The sequence below is a fragment of the Chroicocephalus ridibundus genome, chromosome 19 (genome assembly GCF_963924245.1).
Source record: "Chroicocephalus ridibundus chromosome 19, bChrRid1.1, whole genome shotgun sequence".
Taxonomy (NCBI): Eukaryota; Metazoa; Chordata; class Aves; order Charadriiformes; family Laridae; genus Chroicocephalus; species Chroicocephalus ridibundus.
The window spans coordinates 5811420-5830866 of NC_086302.1; the positions used below are offsets into that span (position 1 = coordinate 5811420).

Sequence of the window (19447 nt, forward strand, 5' to 3'; positions counted from 1 at the left end):
CAGAGGGTCTGCGATGGGCTTGGTGGCACCTTGGAAAGCTGAGGTCCCTCCAGGGAAGGCTGCGATGGGCTTGGTGGCACTTTGGAGGGCTGAGGTCCCTCCAGGGAAGGCTGTGATGGGCTTGGTGGCACTTTGGAGGGCTGAGGTCCCTCCAGGGAAGGCTGCGATGGGCTTGGTGGCACTTTGGAGGGCTGAGGTCCCTCCAGGGAAGGCTGTGATGGGCTTGGTGGCACCTCGGAGAGCTGAGGTCCCTCCAGGGAAGGCTGTGATGGGCTTGGTGGCACTTTGGAGGGCTGAGGTCCCTCCAGTGAAGGCTGCGATGGGCTTGGTGGCACTTTGGAGGGCTGAGGTCCCTCCAGGGAAGGCTGCGATGGGCTTGGTGGCACCTCGGAGAGCTGAGGTCCCTCCAGGGAAGGCTGCGATGGGCTTGGTGGCAATTTGGAGAGCTGAGGTCCCTCCAGGGAAGGCTGTGATGGGCTTGGTGGCACCTCGGAGAGCTGAGGTCCCTCCAGGGAAGGCTGCGATGGGCTTGGTGGCACTTTGGAGGGCTGAGGTCCCTCCAGGGAAGGCTGCGATGGGCTTGGTGGCACTTTGGAGGGCTGAGGTCCCTCCAGGGAAGGCTCCGATGGGCTTGGTGGCACCTCGGAGAGCTGAGGTCCCTCCAGGGAAGGCTGCGATGGGCTTGGTGGCACCTCGGAGGGCTGAGGTCCCTCCAGGGAAGGCTGCGATGGGCTTGGTGGCACCTCGGAGGGCTGAGGTCCTTCCAGGGAAGGCTGCGATGGGCTTGGTGGCACCTCGGAGGGCTGAGGTCCCTCCAGGGAAGGCTGTGATGGGCTTGGTGGCACCTCGGAGAGCTGAGGTCCCTCCAGGGAAGGCTGCGATGGGCTTGGTGGCACCTCGGAGGGCTGAGGTCCTTCCAGGGAAGGCTGTGATGGGCTTGGTGGCACCTCGGAGGGCTGAGGTCCCTCCAGGGAAGGCTGCGTTGGCCTGGGGAGAGGCAGTGTGCTAAAGCATCTCCTGGCCACCCTAAAAGCCCAGCCCCATGTTGCGGCAGCCTCTGGGGTATGTGCCTGCCCCACCAGCAGCTATTGCAGTCTCTGCCCTGGTGACCGCCATGGCTGGAGCTCAGATTTGAGCTTCAGAAGCTGCTGCTGAGACTGGGGTGCTCACATACCAGAAGCAGGGGACCAGTACCTATAGGTGGGCTGCAGTAGCATCTCCAGAGAGACCTGTGCAGGCTGCTGCTGAGCGAGAGAAGCTTTTTTGCAAGCAATGCCTGAAGTCTTCCTTGCTTTGGGTTCTCAACGTTGGCGAGCTGAGGCTCGGCAGCTCATTGCAGAGCCCCAACCAGGATCCCGCTGACCACACGTGGCACGTGGCAGGGGCGAAGGCGGCGCTTGCTGCGGGCTCTGGCGAGGAACGCCTGTCCCGTGGGGCAGCACGGCCCCGCCAAGGCTGCTGCCGACATCCGAACCCAGAGGGAACGATCCCTGCCCTGTAATTAAGCTCTCTTCTGCTCCTGTTCACCATACTAATGAGTAGTCTCGTGGACGTACTCCTTGCAGCTGCTCTGGATCCTCCGTGTGGCTCAGGAGCTGGGGGTGGCTTTCCAAGAGAGCAAAGGGCAAACCCGCATCTCCATCCTGTCTCATGGGGGTAAATCTCGTAGGCTGGGAGGAACCTTTGACTTTAAAGGCTTTTCCTTGATCGTACCTTAAAGGACTGCACCCTGCGTGCTGTAAATTCATCTGCCAACATACACCCCACTCTCTTGAGTAAGGAAAACCCTTCATGCTGCTGATGCTGGCAGGGCCGGCGAGATGGAGATGTTTTTCCAGCCCTCGGTTGAAGGACCGAGGCTGCCTCTTGAAAGGAGAGCTCTCTTTCACCTTCTTGCCAGGCTCTTGACATCAGCAGATAATAACACTTAAAAACAACCAGCTCTCCAGCTAAATCCTCTCCTGCTTCAGCCGTTCGGGGTTTTGGTCTCACGGGAGATGGCAGCCCTGGGATTGTCAGCGTTGTGGTGCATCCCAAAGGATGGGTGCGGGCTTGTGCCCGTCTCTCTGCCATGGCAGACAGGGCTGTAGAGGAGTCCGGCACCGTGCGAGACTTCTGTGTGCCATGAGCGCTTGACTGCATGCTCATGTCAAGGGTCTCTCGACCCTCGTTGGGGCTGCGGCATGAGCCGAGGATCTGGCTGGATTTCGGGACCCTCCTCATGTCCCGGCGTGTGCCCACTGGAGCAGGCAGCCGGCCTTGCAGCGGCTGAGAGCACTGCTGCTCTCTTGAATCTCTTCATTTAGTTAATGATCCTTTTGTTGAGAGGATTAGGGTTTAGAGGCCTCTGGCAGAGTGTTAATTAAATTAAGTCCATGGGTGTTTTGTTCGGGTTTTAAAGCCCGCTAGAGGGCTCAGTTGGAGCCCTGTGGAGCTGGGGCTGGAGGCGCTGGGCTGTGTCCATCCCCTGCAGAACTTTCCACGATAAGTTTTGTAAGGCTGGAGGAGCCGGACGGACGCAGAAGTGCCTGGGGCCAGTCTGCAGCCTCCCCGCACCGCGCTCGCCGCTTCTCCAGCCCGGCTCTGCCGTGTCTGACCCGTGCCGTGGCAGCGCCCGGGGCTCCAGAGGTTGTCCTCGCCGGAGGCTGGCAGGCACGGGACGCCTGCGTCACCGCTCGCTGTATTATCAGCGTTAAGTAATGTTGGGTTAATGTTGTTTTTTTTTTTTTTTTTTTTCCTCCTTCCCCACTCGGTGTTTACATTTCTAAGAAGTGGCTCAACGTGAGCGTCCGGTTCCATCTTCAGTTCGGGGAAGAGTCAGACGCTGAAGTTCACTTACACGAACTCCGCTAGCAGCGCTCGCGTAAAACACAAGTGTGAGCACTTGGCTTTGTGGCTCGAGGGATTTTTCTGGTGGGGTTTTTCACATTTAGCTGGAACTGCGTATTAACCAGTGTCTCTTCTCTTTTCTCTTCTCTACACTGCCCCGTGATGGATTTTGGTGCCTCGCCTGCGTGGTTTGCCCGGCTGTCTCATCTCTGGGTAAGTACCTGCTTCGTTAGATCCGTGAGGGGAAATAGCTGAAACCAATCGTTTGGACTTAAATAATGAACTGACCTGTTTATTCTGTCTTAAACTCTGGAGTATCCATTGTTATCGGACAGTGGGATTTATCTTGTGTGTGCGTGAATATTTTGGATATTGAAAAGCATTTCATATAGCAATTTCCAGGCCAAGTTTATAACATGGAAAAGCCCACAGCGGTAGTTTTTCTTGGGAGCGCTGACCTGGTGATAAGAGCACACTAAGTGCCAGCAAGTGAGCAAATGGAAGTGAAAATGTTTTTGGTGGTGGAAAGCAATACTCCCTGCTTCTCCCCAGATGCCTCCTGACAGCTGGTGATGGTAAATCAGTGCTGTGGTTGTGTAAGGGACTCTCTGGAGGCCGGCGCGCAGCGCGGGGCTGGCTTCCCCTCTGCAAACCCGCAGGTGTGCGGGGTTTGCAGGGCACGGAGAGGAGCCCCAGGCCCTGCCGGCAGCAGAGGAGGGGAAATGCGTGTCGAGCTCGGAGAAGCGCAGCAGGCGCGGATGTTTCCAGCTTGTGTTCTCAGAGATCCTGCTTTGCACGGGGGGAGAATCGTCCTGGTGGGGTGGATTCTCGTGGTTTCCCCGCAGAGGCTCGGTGCCTGCCCCCGAGCCTGGCTGCGAGCTGCTGTTTGTGTATTAGAGCTCCTCAAAATGAGGTGTGTGCGCTCAGGGTGAAGGAAAGGAAAGGGGTCTCTGCTTGGTAAAGCTGGTTCTCTGGATGCAGCCGAGCCTTTGCATTGAGGTTGCTGTCTCTGGAAACGTCAGAAGTTTTTAATTGACTTTTTCTTTTTAATTTGAAGTATCATAGAATGGCTTAGGTTGGAAGGGACCTTCAAGATCATCTAGTTCCAACCCCTTGCCATGGGCAGGGACCCTTCCTGCTAGACCAGGGTATCTTCTTGCTGAGCTTTCCCCTTTGCTGTCCGTCTGCACCCCCTCCCCAGTAATATCTTCTCCTCTCCCAGTAACGGAAAGGACTGAGTGTGTTTCGAGCAGCTCCGCTCTGTGCCCGAGCGCTCAATGTACTGCCAGTCACTGATGAAAGACTTGAAGGGAAAAGCAGAGGAAGGTGCTGGGAGCAGATTGCTTTATTCTTAAACTCAGCATTATTATACGATGCCTCACAGGGGAGGGCAGGAGGGATGAATCAAATCCAAGCATAAACCTGTTGTTCTTACACAGAAGTAAGCGAAGCACTATATTTGGAAGCTGAGCAGCTGTCTCTTGTTCTGAATGAGCTGTTCTTTGCTACCGGGTCTCTAAAAGAAGGATCATTAATTAACTAGAGAACCTGCCTTGATCAGAGGTGCTGAGCTCCCATCCCCACCAACCACCCAGCAGTCATTTGAATGCAGAATAAACCTCCTCCATACAGAAGGTGTAACTGCAAGAAATCATAGAATCACAGAATGGTTTGGGTTGGAAGGGACCTTAAAGCCCATCCAGTGCCACCCCCTGCCCTGGGCAGGGACACCTCTCACCAGCCCAGGTTGCTCCAAGCCCCGTCCAACCTGGCCTTGAACCCCTCCAGGGATGGGGCAGCCACAGCTTCTCTGGGCAACCTGGGCCAGGGGCTCACCGCCCTCAGTGGAAAGAACTTCTTCCTAATGTCTAATCTAAATCTCCCCCCTTTCAGTGTAAAACCGTTCCCCCTCGTCCCATGGCTCCCCTCCCTGCTCCAGAGTCCCTCCCCAGCTTTCCTGGAGCCCCTTTAGGGACTGGAAGGGGCTCTAAGGTCTCCCCAGAGCCTTCTCCTCTCCAGGCTGAACCCCCCCAGCTCTCTCAGCCTGTCCTCCCAGCAGAGGGGCTCCAGCCCTCCGATCACCTTTGTGGCCCTCCGTTGGACCTGTTCCAACAGCTCTGTGTCCTCCTTGTGCTGAGGGCTCCAGAGCTGGAGGCAGGACTCCAGGTGGGGTCTCACCAGCGTGGAGCAGAGGGGGAGAATCACCTCCCTGGACCTGCTGGCCATGCTTCTTTTAATCCAGGCTGGGAGGTCGTGTTTAGAGCAAAACGCAAGTGCTCACTCACGTGACTGTCGGAATGGGTTAACAAGGGGTATGTCTCTACCAGCGCAGTGGCTGTAGCTGTGCCAGGGTGTCCCGGACCAGGTGAGCATCATCAGGGTCTTCTTCCTTCAGGACACAGTCATCCTTCTGGTTATCGCTGCGTGACAAGCCATAGAATCACAGAGTAGCAGGTTGGAAGCAACCTCAAGGATTGTCTGGTCTAACCTTTCCTGGCAAAAGCACAGTCTAGACAAAGATGGCCCAGCACCCTGCCCAGCTGAATCTTAAACATGTCCCATGTTGTGGAATCCACCACTTCCCTGGGGAGATTATTCCAATGGCTGATTTTTCTCATTGTGTAACATTTTCCTCTTGTGTCCAAGTGGAATCTCCCCAGGAGTAACTTGTACCCGTCACCCCTCATCTTCTCCACGTGACTCCTCGTAAAAAGGGAGTCTCCATCTTCTTTTTAGCCTACTGGAATGTGGTGGTAAGGTCTCCCCTAAGCCTTCTTTTCTCAAGGCTGAACAAAGTCTCTGGTCAAGGGTGGATTTCTTCCTTGGGGAAAGCTGGCAACCTGAACCAAAGCCCTGGTTTGCTCTCCCCAGAGCAGTCTCACCGCGACTCTTGTCTGGGTGAGCGATCTGTTGTCTTTTGTGCACTGCACAGAGAGTAGAGAATTGCATTTCAACGGTCCTGCTTATGTATCGGCTTTTGGCGTTTTGACCCTGATGCAAGATGACGTTTGCTGCTTGCTGAATACTTGGTATTAATCTTGGTGAGCAAACAAGAAGGCTAAGTGGTACCTTGTTAGCGATGGCAAAGATAAAGGTTGTGTGGTACAGTTTCACTGGATCAGGGACAGCCCTGACCTTCACTCCGCAGAGAAATCGGCAGGCTCAGGTTGCCTTTCCATCTTTAAGCTTGGCTTATCTCTTAGGTAAACATAAAATGCATAGGAGCTGTAGTAAGTGAATCTCCTCTCCAGGCCTGATAAAAGTGTCGGGCATCGGTCCTAAAAGTAACACACCAGCAGCTTCCATGAAGGGGTGTGCTGCGAGAAGCTGGAGGGCAGAAACCCTGCAGAAAAATGCTGAAGTTGCAAGAGGAGTGTGCGACGTTTGGGGTCGTGCTCTTGACCTTCAAGCTAAGATTCACATATGTTGCCATTATTTGAAGCCTGTCAAGAATGTTGGGAGGTATGTTCCTCCCCAAAAATGTTCCGAGCTATGTTTGTGGCAAAGGAGGTGGAAAATGCAGTGTGTGTGTGTTAATGGGCGGCTGCTGGGCTGTGTCTGTCCATATGTTGGCATTGGTGACCCTGGGAGCCGCGTGTTGAGATCTTAAAGTTTACCTGTAAGTGAAATTGTTTCTTTCTGTCTTTTAATTCATGGGTCTCCTGGAGAAGGGCATTGTTTCGTGAAGCCGTTAGGCAGCAGTTGTGTTGTGAACTCAGGTCTCACCCTAGTTCTTATTCACATGTAGCTCAAAGAGGAAGAACAAATAAATTCTCCTGCTTTTCTGCCTTTCAGTGAGATTTTCTGCTTTGACCCTCTCCTGGAAGGGTGGTAGCAGGGTAGCTCTTTCGCTTGTCCCACCCCTTCAGAAGAGACCATCAGGATCCGATGCGGTGTCAAGTTCTAGGGCTGGCTTCGCTCAGTGGTTTCGCTTTAGCGCTTTGTAAGGCAGTGAAATAGTTCTCATTGTGGTGTTTAAAATAGCAGTGCTGCCTTCTGAATTACCATCTAATTAAATGAAAGCAAAAGCTCAAAAGCGAGTGAGCTTTCTGCGTCTCTTGTTGCATAAGAAAAGCTGTTTTAGTTGACCTAAAAACCAACATTGAAAAACAGGCTGAAGAGGGATGCTTTCCTCCTAGCTCTGCGGGCAGTTTGTAGCAGTTGCTACTGTTCTTGGAGAGCCATTCATGTGGTGGCAGCTGCGAGCCCTCTTCAAAACAGTTACTCCTTTGAGACTTGCTTCCCTTTTGCTTGATGGTTGGAGGAACCCTGCTGTGGGGACAAATAATTAGAAATAAAAGATGGCAGCTTAATGATTATTAGCTTCTTTCTGATGCGGTCTGTGGTGAAAGCTGAATGCAGGGCTGAGATCCGGCTAGTGTGCCTCTCGAAGCTGTTGCTGCGTCTCTTGCTCGAAAGATTTACCGTGTGCACCGTGTTAACTTGCAGCCTCAGTGGACCCGCAGAAGGCGCTGAACTAACAGAGAGTTATAGTATTTATTTCAGTAACAAACCTGTTTCAGAGAGGATGACTCTCAGCAATTAACTGTGACAATGGCAGCAGTTCCGGCGAAGCATGCGTCCTGCCCTCTCCTCCCAGCCTCCCCATCCATGCCTACCGCTTTCCTCTACAACTTCTGATTTCCCCCCTCCCTCCCCTCCTCCAGTTCTTCAGTTCTGCCTATAAATCTGACCCGCTTTGGGTTTTCTTTATAAAATGAGCATGGAAAAATATGACCTTAAATAGAGCCTCAAAATGCCTTATTTTGTAAAGCTCCGGAAAAACTGGCAGCAACGTGATGCTATCCTCTGGGATTTTGTCCTATTGATATCAATCTTTTTGAAGCTGGTATCCATGACTGCCAGTTTCAAAGGTTAATATACTGCATTTCAACCATGCTGAAAAGTCTTTTTTTCTTTTTTCTTTTTTTTTTTTTTTATATTTGTGATATGGAAATGTGCACCAATTAATCATCGCACACCTGCAGAAGTGCCTCTCTCAGCAGACTTCGGCTGTGCTGTATTAGGTTGTGGGATCATCTGTAGAAAGGACTCGGGGTGACGAGCCTGATCCAGCAGTTAGTAGCTTAAGACAAACCCTGCAAGGTCCAAGGAGAGAGCAGGGAGGGGAAACAGCACTGAACAAGGTGGTGCGGGGCTTCAACTCATATTTCTGGAAGAAATAAGGTAGCCCATGCTCTCTTTAGAAGTTGCATTTGCTCTCCGTAGCTAAAGTCTTAATTAAATAAATGTTAGGTCTTACCGGGTGTCCCTCGCTGATGTGTGGGTCTAACCTGCAATAACAAACTGCTGTCAGTTATCTAGTGCTGGGTTCACGGCTTGGGGTGAATTCGCTGCCCAGCTTTTGGATCACAAGTGATGTATTAGTATGGACTAGAGGGCTCTCTGCCAAATGCCTAGCTCTAAATTACCGCTAGGTACACATCGGTCCCGAATAAGCCCTCATCTCGAAACTTTCCTTCCCTGAACCAAAGAGCTCGGAGTATTTTGAAGCCAAAGGATGCTCTTTGCCCAAATGAGGAGCTTGACGGTATGGGGTAAAATCTGCGCTCGAGCAGCCTTTGGTGAGAGCTTCACCTAAATTGGTGCCTTTCTGGGGAGAAGCTGCAGCTCAAAAAACACCTCGCTAGTGTTATTTAAATAGACCAGAGCCTCTCCTCGCTGCAGTTTGACTTCTCATCCCTGCAAGGAGTAAATCAGCCACTGACATCCTTTGTTTGTGGCACGGCTCTTCTGCCTCCCTGCCTTAGCGCTGGTCCCTAGGTGGCACTAACTGTTATTTTTGGGTTTATTTCAACAAAGGCTGCATAGCTGAGCTTGTCCCCCGCTGAAGTGACAGCTGCGTCTCTGGCCAAGCTGGCTGGCCGTGTTTGGTTTAGGAGGCTGGCGCAAGGGCTTGAACTTCCTCCTGCTGCCCGAACATAGAAGTTTCCAGCAGCGTCTCCTGGAATTTATTAACGAGGGGCAGGGAGTCGAGCGCCCTGTGTGAGCACGCTCCTCTATTTTTAGTTGTGTCTTCTCTAAGACTGCTAGGGAATGAAAAACGGTAAGTGCTTGAAATGAGGGAGGGCTCGTGACCCGACGGAGGTCGGCGTGCTGTTGGGCCGGCTGTCTCTCTTGCGACAGTTCTTTCCACGGTTCAGTCCATTTCTCAGGCTGTTTCTGTAGCTCAGGCTCATGCCACGCTGATTCTGCCTTTTCCTGAGCCTGCACTACTTGTACTCACAGCATCACCTGTAATCTCTTCTCCAGGGTTTTTAAGCGCTTTCTAGATCCTTTAAGTGCAGCCACTTGTATGTTTAATACTTCCTACTCATACTTAAGGGGAAAAGTATTTCTCTCTCAATGTAGAAACATTCACCGTGTGAAAACTCGATCCTGCAATCTGAAGCTGACCTCCTCTAATCTTTAAATGGTGCATCTTGGCAGGAGTGTGCTTTACACACTGTCCCTAAGCCCTGGAACGAAGCTGACTTTCCAGGGAGCTGTTCTTCCCTGCGCTGGCATGCAGCCTGGAGAGAGCTGATGCTCCTCTTCATCTATTTTATTCCTCTTTTTTCCTGGAGCTAGTCTGCCGTGCTGCAAGACGCCGACTCAAGTGAACATCGACTTCACGCAAACCAATGAAACCCATGGTGGGAGCTTTTTGCATAAATTAACCAGATTCCGGATGGGATGGGAATTCCTGGGTGTGCAGGCTTAGTTGCCCAGCTGTCCCCTCTGCCTTCCCTGTCTCCCCAAAAGGCATCCGCGTAAGCCAGCCCAGTACCAGAAAGATGTAGTGGCTCGAAAACTGGATTCTTCAGCCCACAGGAAAGAACATACGGTTTTAGTTTGGCAACAGTGGCCCTTAAAGGGCACAACTCCTGCTGTTAAAACAACCAAGAAAGGAAAACTCTCCAGTAGAAAACCCCACAGAAAAGGATTGGAGAAGCAGCTTGTATGTATCAAAACCTGAGGCTAGCTGCCGTGATGCCAAGTGGGATTACAATAGCAAAATCACTTAGTTCTCTTTAACTATGGAGGGTGCTGCTTGGCCCTTCAATAACTTGCTCAACAAGGAATCGATTGTTGGTTTTGGAGAGCGCTACGATGGGCTGGACCAGATTTAATCTTTGGTAAAATACTTGATACAGAGCCAGGTGAGCGTAGATGTTCCAGGTTGCCTTCACTGCGTGCGCGCGTGTCGTAGCAAAGCAGCGCAGCGTGTTCTAGTTCTTCATGAAAATCTTTTGAGTTTGCAGTTCAGCCTGTCGCAGGCTTTTTCTGGCAGTGAATTCTGCTGTGCCTGACGCTTCGTGTGCTAAATCGAGGGGTGAGCACGGGAGAAATGCTGAAGCACCCCTTCCTTCTAGGTAAATCATTTACCTGAGATATCTTTGTTCTAGATCAACGTTTTGCAGTTAAAGGAAGCTTGTGAAGTCAAAGGGAGATTTCCTTTACACCTCAGCGTGGCCGCCTGCTATCAGGCGAATCAGTGCTGCTGATGGTGACAGTAAATCTCCGAAGAGAAGCCAAGGGCAGAGGGCCAGTAGCTGGCAAAACGGGGCCACCTGCTCTCCTCCCACCTTATTTGCTCTTGTGAAATGGCTGCTGCTGCTCTGGAGACCGTCACTTGCTCGCAAAGTGTGTGAACGCGGCACGTAAACCGAATATGCCTCTCGCGTGTGCACAAATGTATGCGTAATACAGACACAACCAGCTTGCTTGGAGCGGTGGTGGATAAATGATTCGCTTGACCAGCTTAATTTCTTTGTTTTGCTAGAACTTGGCGCAATCCTGAGTGTTTCTCTTCACCTTAAATCCTGCTTGCTTTGGGGGAGGGAGCACCAATGGCAGTGTGATGCATGATTCCTTTGTTTAGATTGGGAATTCCTCACGTAGAGGAGCTCCTCAGGGAGAGGAGAGCTCTGTGCAGTTTATTGTTGTGCCAGTAATGCTCTAGGCACAGTGTTCAATGGCACTGGTATAAATTGGGAGCCCTGTTTTATAACAAATCCTACCAGCAGCGCACCCTGTGGGGCCCTGCAGAGCACTGGATCACCTTAAAAAAGATTTTTATTTTTTTTTTTTTTAATGGAGAACTCGAGCTGGATTTAATCTGCTGTCTAGATGCTCTTAAGATGCTAGAGTGTGTACTGCTGAGCCGCTCGCTAGCTGCGTGCGCATTGAACAGCCAGAGGGCAGGGGTTTGGCACCGTTCTCCGCTGTGACCCAGTCGATTTGCACTGACCAAGTCCATCAGGATCCGAGCACTCACCAAGTGGCCTTTCAGCTTGCAAGGAGCAGCTTCGGCCTTAGAGACCACAAACGCATGCCTAAAATGAATATAATTCCTCTCCTTATTCCTATATCCAGCAGCCGAATACCAAGAAATCCTGACTTATTGAAATAATTCTCAATCTCCAATTGACTCCTATAAAACGACTTAAACCAGCTATAACTGGGAGAGTTCTTTAAATATTTGCAATCTGGGCTTGGCACGGGGCAAACTGTTCTTATAGTGAAGAATTTAAGACATTTCCATTACTTCCTATGGGATTTCAGAGGTCAGTTTGGGGCTGTGTAGGAAGGAAAAGGTTAGAAGCGAAGCCAAGCGGTTTACAGCCGAAGTGTGGTGTTGATGGTGGTATTTCCATATGCAGAAGAGTGTTGGTGGTTTGCTTTTGTTTTGTTTGTTTTTTTTTTTTTTCTTCTTCTTTTTTCTGCTCACTACAAAGGGATTGCTTTGGCCTAGGTTCAAATCGCCCTGCCCCAAAAGAACCTTTTCACGGCATTCTCATGGCACGGGTCTGTCATTTCATGTCTGATGACTCTACTGCTCTGAAGTTTCTCCTGCCATTCGAACCCTCGGCCGTTTGTTTGCGGTCTGAAGAGGTAACAGCGTCCTTTGCCCCCGCGCACAGCGTGTGTGGCAGCTTGCAATAGCGTTCCCTGTGGATAATTTCACCTGGGGAATAATGGCTCAGAATACAGGAGCTGCTGCTCTCTGTGCTCAGATGCTGGCAGATGGAGTTGGGGATCATCTGGTGATCTGAGCATGGTGGATGATGTGCCGCGTGGTGTTAAATCACCGCTTTGATGTGAAGTTTTCGTTGCCCTGGTCTCTTCACCATGTAATCTGCAATCTGCCGTCGGTCAGCGTGTGTGCGCGTTGTGATGAAGCAGTGTGGTTTTGTTTGCTTGTTTTTTCTTAATTGCAAGAAGCTGTTGCCAACCCCTCGCATCCAAAAATTGTGGCTTCTTTGCTGTGTGGTTTTCTCCTTAAAGCCCTTTGGATTCGTGTTTCCCTTCTGACACAGTCTGTTTTCAGCCCATCTGTGGGTGAGCAGCAGCAAAGGCAGCAGTTATTGTGGTGGGTCAGCACCAAACATCTGAGCCTTCTCCGTTCACAGCCCAGGCTATTAAAATGTGTTAATTTAATACCATGGGGAGGAGTGGGAGCTTCAGGGCATGTTTCAGGGGAACTGCCCATCCCTGGTGTAGGAGCTGGGACTTGCAGCCGCCAGACCTTTCCCAGCCTGTGTCTGCGAGTCCAAGGAAACCACCAGATAGTCCAGACTTAGGGTGAAAATACCTCTCTTCCTTCCAAATAATGAGCTTTTCACACGTGATCTCAACACTGAGGCAGCTTCCCCATTCTGTGTGTTTTTGCAGAGCTGAGTGTTGTAGACTCATGGAGGAGAAGGGGGAAATAGCTGTGAGAAGCACGTTCATTTTTTGAGAAAATTGGGTTTGTTTGTCTCCCATTTAACACAAGAGTCCTTAGTGTGTGAGTGGTCCTTGCTGGGTTGGTACTAGGGAGGGCTTCAGGTGAGGATGAAGCCGTCCCAACCAGGGTGCGCATCAGCCCAGGGTATTATCTGCTGATGAAGAGGTAAGACGGGTCACTCTTAATGCGAGCAGAGTAACATGCCTGATAGCTTAATTCTCTTTGGGAGGCAAACAGAGAGGCCTGGGTGCCATATGTCTTTTGGGTCTGTGTAAATATTTGCGAGGGATTTGGTTCCCCCCGAGCTGGTCGGGCTGCTGTGATGGCAGCAGCCTTGCCGGAGCCCCACGGCAGCGCTGAGGAGAACCGCTGGGCAGCGTTTTGCTGCGGTGCAGGTAGCAGGGAGAGCGGGACAGCTCTGGTTGACAAAAATAACTGATTATAATTTGGCTGTAGGTGAGGAAAAGCCGCTCCGGGCTGTTCTGTATGCAGTTTTAGTGTTGGGCAGGTTGGTTTGTGCGGGGTTGTGCTGCTGCTCCCCTCCTTGCACGTTCACCATCGTGGCTGCAGGGTTTTCTTGTTGACCAAGCGCTTTCTCGGCATCTCCATTGTTGCTTTATTTGCTCGGCACCCACCGGCTGGGCCGGTTCCTGTTCGGTTCCTAATGGCCATATGTTCAAAAAAAAAAAAAAAAAAAAAAAAAAAAAGACAACGCCAACACAGCCCGCCCCTTCTGAGCTGGGCCACAACTTTCTCTGGGAGACAGCGAACTGTATTTAAAATCTAGGTCACGGAGGGAGGCGGGAGCAGCCCGTTGCTGCTCGGCGCTACCGGCGGGCAGGGCCCCGGTAACGCATCGCGGGCTCTTCCCTCGCCCTCCCTCGCTATAGGCTCAGCGCCGGTCCGGCGCAGAGGGCCGCCGGTAATCCTGTCGGTTCGGCCTCCCACCTCCCGGGGGTGTTTTTCCACCGGGCGGAGGGTGGCGGCCGAGGCGGGGAAGGGCCGCGGCCCCCCGGGGCTCGGCGCCCGCGGGCGGCCCTGAGGGAAGGAAAGCGCGGAGGGGGAAAAGGGGGGGCGCTGAGGGGGCGCGCGCTCGCGCTCCCCCCACCCTCCCTGCCGGCCGCCGTTTCCCCTCCGCCAATAGGAGTGCGGCGCTGGCGCCCCGCCTCTCGCTCTCGGCCAATGGGAACTTACTACAGTGTTGTGGGTGGAGGCGGGGCCGGGGAGAGGAGGGGGGAGTTGCGCGGCGCGGGGGGCAGAGCGGCGGGGCGGGCGGCGGCGGCGGCCGAGCGGAGCCGAGCCGAGCCGCGCGGGCGCGCAGCGGGCCGGCGTGGAGCGGAGGGGGAAGGCACGGCACGGCACGGCACGGCACGGCAAGGCGCGGCGCGACGCGACCCCGTGGCGCCGTACCGGGAGGGGGCTCTGCGCGGCCCGGCGTGAGGGCGGCAGGCGCCGCGCGCGGGGGCGGCCGCGCGCGCGCTCTCGGCGGGCGGGTAAGTGCGCGCGGGAGCGCGTGTGTGTGTGTGTACGTACGTGTGTGTATGTACGTGTGCACGGCGTGTGTGTACGTGTGCGTGCAGCTCGGGTGCGTGCGCGGCGCGTGTGTGCACGCACGGTCCGCGCGCGCGGCGTTATCGGTGTGCGCGGCGTGTGTCGGGGCGTGTGTGCGCGCAAACGGGGTGTCGGTGCGGGCCCGCGGCCTCTGCGCTGGCTGCTCCTGTGTGGGTGTGCGGGGTGTGCGGGGTGTGCGTGTGTGTGCACGGTGTGACTGCGTGTGCACAGCCCGTGTGTGCGCGGTGTCTGCGTGTGCACAGCCCGTGTGTGTGCGGTGCGCCTGTGCAAGCACACGGGGTGTGTGTGCGTGTGCGGGCCATGTGCAAGGTGTCCCTGTGCACGGGAAGCGTGTGTGTGTGCAGGGTCCGGTGCACCGCGCCTCTGCGCCTGTAAAGGGTATGCGTGCGTGGGGCTGGAGTGTGCACAGGCACTGTGTGTGCGTGTGGTGTCTGGGGTGCGTGGTGTGTGTCCGCTGGGGTCTCTGCACGCACAGTGTGTGTGCGGTGTGTGTGTGCACGGCGTATCTGTGTGGGGGTGCGTGTGTCATGGAGAGCTGCGAAAGGCTGAGCATCAGCTGGGGACAGGTTCTGCAGGAGGTGAGAAATGGGGGGACAGCGGGATGGGATACACAACCCCGTGTCCCCAGCACCCAGTGTCCCCCTCGTGCTGTGTGCCTGGGGCTGCCGGTGGCCGAGCCAGGTCCCCAGCTCTGCCCGGAGTCCATTGTGCAGGAGGAGGAGGAGGAAGAGGAAGGATACATGGCGGGGAAGAGCTCCGGGCTCTGCAAACCCACAGGGTGCCGCTCACCCACCCGTGGGACCAACGTGGGTGCTGTGGTCTGGCCACGGCTGGGCAAAAGGCCCTGCATCCCGCTTCCCTCCGAATTCCAGCTCAGGGAACCTCCCCCCCAGCCTGCTGGGAAGCACCGCTCTGTGGCTAAAAGGATTCTCCGCCAAGGCGTAGTTTTATTTTTTATCTCCAGCGCGGCAGCGTTTACACTGCTCCGAAGGGCCTGGAATGAGTTAAAATCGCACCTTGACCACATTTGTGAGTGCCGCGTCCGCAAGCGTCCCGAGCGCGTTGCTTAAGGGTTTCTTGGGGAAAAGGTATTTACTCGCCCTTTGTGCGTTTTGGGGGGTGCTGTGGGTGCGTAAATGTTATAAGAATTTGCGTGTCTGGCTGCAAACAGAAAATTTCCTAGAGACCGTCCAAATTCTGGGGCAGGTGTTGTGTTGGAAATTACAATTCTTTTGTGTTATAATTCAATTAAGACGCTGGTAAAAATACAGAGAAGCAGAGCAAAATGTTATTTCTGAGCAACGGCACAAAAGCAATTTTTGCCGTACCTTGCCCTGTATTTAGGATTTTAAACATGCTGGGTTTTGTTTGATGGAGTTAGGTTGATCTGGAGGGATGGTCCTTCTAATTAGTTTATTTCTTATTTCACAAATGGGTGACTGAATGTAAAAATAATCCCTGTGAGGTCTCGGGTGGGGGGAGGAGAATCCGGCGGCTATTGATGGGAGACGTGGAGGGGCTCGGACCTGGCTGCTCTCCCTGTTCCTCGCGGTGGAGTGCGGCTCCTCTCACAATTAGCTGATCGCCTGTCGCTGCCCCGGGAGCTGCTCCCTTGGCTCGGAAGGTTGTTTTCTAGAGGTACGATAGTAGGTTTTTTTGTAATGGTTGGCACGACTGTGTTTCCAGTTCATTGAAGGTTTTCCTGCAGTGTTGTGGTTGTTAAGGTGGGTGTCCTGCGTGCAGTGTGTCTCAGGTGTCGATGCTGCTAATGCACTTGATGTTTATTTTTTTTTTTTTTTTTTACATCTGGCATCTTCAGTTATGTTTCCGTGATAATTTTGAGCATTGGGTGTGATTTAAAAGGCAGCGAGGTCCTTTGCGTATCCCTGCTGACATGGCCTTAATAAAGAAGGCGAGGATTTTCTAGGATTCCCATGGACAAACATAATCTGCTGCAGAAGGTAAATATCAGGATAAACATAGCGCTCCTTACCTTTGAAACACAATTAGAGCCTTATGAAACAGAGAGGATGATGATTTTTTTATTTTTCCTAACAAAAATGCGTTAATTATTTCCTGTATCAGTTTAGATCGGAAGAACAGGAATTACCTGTGCTTTCTTCTAGTTTCACCATTGAAATTTAAACCAAATTCTTATCGGAAGCGAAGCCCTGGAGAGGAGGCAGCACGCGCGCTCTCTCTCTCTCTCTCTCGGGCATTCCTGGCCCCGGCGAGGGGAGCGAGGACGCTTCTCAGCCTGTTTCAACACACCGTATGTTCCCAAAGCCTAAAAATGCTTCAGACAATGACGCTCCAAATCTACAGCTTCTGTCTCCAGTAACACGCTGCCAACTGCCCGTGCGCTCCGCATGAGCGGCCGCAATGTTTTCACTTGACAGCATTTGATATTCGGAAAGCGGTAAAACATATCTGTTATGACGCCCCATTTACTGCTTGTCGAGCCAATATTGGAAGTGATGGGAGGAAGGCTGGTAGGTACGCGGCTTCTCTAGTAAGCAACTGCGTTTACAAATTCATTCATTAGCGATCAAAGTGTTGCTGTGCTGGAGTAGCTTGCAGGCTTCCAGCCACGGGATGTTGGGATGCTCCATCTGCTTTGATGTGTTGATGGGTGGATGATGATGTCGGGAATGTGGCGTGTAACGTGCTGGAATGAAATTATACGTGCAGGAGTGCTGCTGATGGAAGGCAGTGGCTCTGTACTGGGTTTTCACCAGGAGTTATTTAGCGTCTCAAAGGAATCTTGGATTTTTGGTGTCAGTGAGTAAACCTCCAGCTCTTTATCCTCGGGGAAGCTGGTGGAGGTGTTGGTCGTGTGTCCACAGCACCTGGCCAGGAGTTTCTCAGCAAACACCTTTCCCTGATGCGTTCTCTAATGGGGGGTGTTTGATGAGAACCTCTTTGTTTGGGGGAACCGTGGCAGTACCCGTCCTGCTGCAGGGCAGGTTTTTCTTCAGCCACATTGCATCCATTTCTTGGAAAAAGCCCGAGAAGTTGGTGCAGCTCAGAGATGCTGTGGATGGGGGAGAGCGCTGAGCTTTTTCCGGGTGTCCAGACCAGGGGATTGCCTGGAATAGAGCAGCCCAGCTGGATTGGGAGGCAGAGCGGGTGCTTCCCACCCCGCGGCGGGCAGAGGTGTGCGTGGGTCTGTGGCTGGGGAGCTCCGGCTGGGCTCTGGTTGTGTGCTGGGTCTGTCTGGACTTGCTCCGCTTGCCGAAGCTGCTTTTACCTTCATGGTAATGAGCAGCGATGAATCAGAGGTGTTGCTTTAATAAGGTAGTCTTTGAGGGGCCTGCAGTGGCCCTGTGCGTGCAAATCCTGTTATAAACCTTATGTTTTTAAACTCTGCTGCGGATCTGCTTCTTCCTAACCGCAGCTCACCCCCATCCAACTTTTCTGGAGCGTTAAGGAATGGCAGATACTCGGATTGTCGGGAGCTGGAGCAGTGTTTCGCTGCTGTCGTACATCTCTCTGGGGAAGCTCGACGCGAAGCTTTGCGTCTGGGGTGGAAATTGCGCTCTGGGCTGGGTGATCTTTTGCAATGATTGTTCTGCTTTCTTGGTGCTTGACTTTTGCTGTAATCTTGTGTAGATTAAGCAGGTGGTTATACATAAAGATTTCACCTTATACTTCTCATCTGCCACGCTGTTTTGATCAGTAATGTGGGTCCTTAAGTTGCAAAGAACTGTACGATACGGCATGGCAGGGATTTATCTTTGTCCATCGGATGGATTAGGTCGGAACGTTCATGGCTTGTAGTTAATCCAGATTAATATTATTAGTTTCTTTACGTTCAGTCGGTTGTTTACGCTTCTTTTCTGTTTATGTGAATTTTTGCTTGTGTAATGCCGCTAACGCTATGTATTAAAAGCAAATACTTTTAATTTGTCTGCGTAGATGGACTAAGTCTTTTTTTTTTTTTTTTTTTAATGAAGCAGTTCCACAGAGAGGAAAATTGCATGGGCTTGGGGTGTGTGTTTTGAGCACTTGTACTCTTCCAGGGCACGCTCCTCCAGACCCTGCTGCCATTCTGATACTGGCTTTTTAAACAAATTCCCATGCCAGCTTGCTTTTGCCGCTCTGCTCAGAGCAAGCGTCTCCAGCAGTGCTTTCTAATTTATAATTATTAAGTCATGCAGCTTTTGGAGGGGACCACATATTTTGTATCTCTCCAACCTTGATGCAGAGCCTGGGAGACGTAGGGGGAAGAGCAGCTCCGGGGAGCGTTTCTGCTTGCGGCGTGTTTCTGGTGGTGGGAGAGCTCGGTGGCTGGTCGGTCCCGTACCCTGGCCACAGCCATCATGTTGTGTGTGTTTTTGGAGAGCAATCCCTCTGTCTGATGGCGAGGGTGAGTACCGTGGGGTGTCAGCTGGGTTTTTCGGCATGTTCGCACCATAAAATAACGTCCTCTGTGGGCGCCCGAGGAGACATGCAGCCTAGGCTTGGGGAGGAGCCGTGGCTCTGCCCGAACCCCGGCCCTTCTTGCAGGGCTGAGGGCAGCCTGAGCTGTAACCGCAGCAAAACACGCCGGGGATGGAGCCCTGCGGAATGAGGCATGGTTTGGTAGCAGCAGGAGAAGATTTGGGCTAGTTAGCTGTTTCTGTGAAAAACACAATTCCTTTGAACCCGCAGGTCACCGGTTGTTGGCTGATTATTTCCCCCCCTTCCCCGCCCCACGTAATGCGTGTGTGTGAGAGAGATAATTAAAAGCTTTTAGTTAAATAAATAACTAAGCCGCTCACGCGGCTTTATAGTAGAATTGCAGAGTCAAACACTTGGAGGTAGAAGATGGCGTGTGCTGCTGCTGGTCCCGAAGCATCTCCTCCGTCTTTCCGTGGTCTCGGTGCGTGATTGCACATGGGTTTTTCCCCCCCAGGGCTTGCACATCGCTGTGTATAAGAGAAAGCTGCCCGCTAAGTGGGAACAGTCTCGTCCCATTGTGTGCCGGGCCCCGGGCTGTATTTATTTCCCGCTATTCAAACTCTGCTCCGAAGATAGGATTAATAATTCCCGCCTGGGTTCATCTGCGATGCCTGTGTGCAAATGAATCAAAAGCATGAGCTGGTATTTGCAATTCATTTATGAGACGGGGCTGGATGCTTCGGGACAGGTAATGGCATAAGCGTTGCAGGGCGGTTTGGTTTTATTCCTGAGACGCGGAGCACGGTGGAACGTTTTCTGTTCAAGCCCTGGTTTCTGGCTCTGTGGGCTGCTCACAGTGCCTCCAGCCAGGCACTCCGAAAATGAGAAACATGCAGCTGGTGACCATTCCTGGGGAGTTTGAGTTGTTGT

General features: G+C 52.6%; 1 protein-coding gene across 30 annotated transcripts in view; it reads left to right on the top strand.

Annotated features, from left to right (window-relative positions):
• The window catches only part of EPB41 (erythrocyte membrane protein band 4.1), a 98552-nt gene that overhangs the window by 7447 nt on the left and 71658 nt on the right, over positions 1–19447 (top strand). For 8 of the 30 annotated variants that reach the window (XM_063355592.1, XM_063355593.1, XM_063355600.1 and 5 more), the window contains exon 1: positions 13887–14055. The exons of 1 other annotated variant lie outside the window; for it this stretch is intronic. The gene's annotated coding sequence lies outside the window, so the exon portion shown is untranslated. Of the gene's footprint in view, positions 1–2887; positions 3043–13883; positions 14056–19447 lie in introns of those variants that run through there. 21 more of the 30 variants (XM_063355590.1, XM_063355595.1, XM_063355597.1 and 18 more) reach the window with 13 other exon arrangements.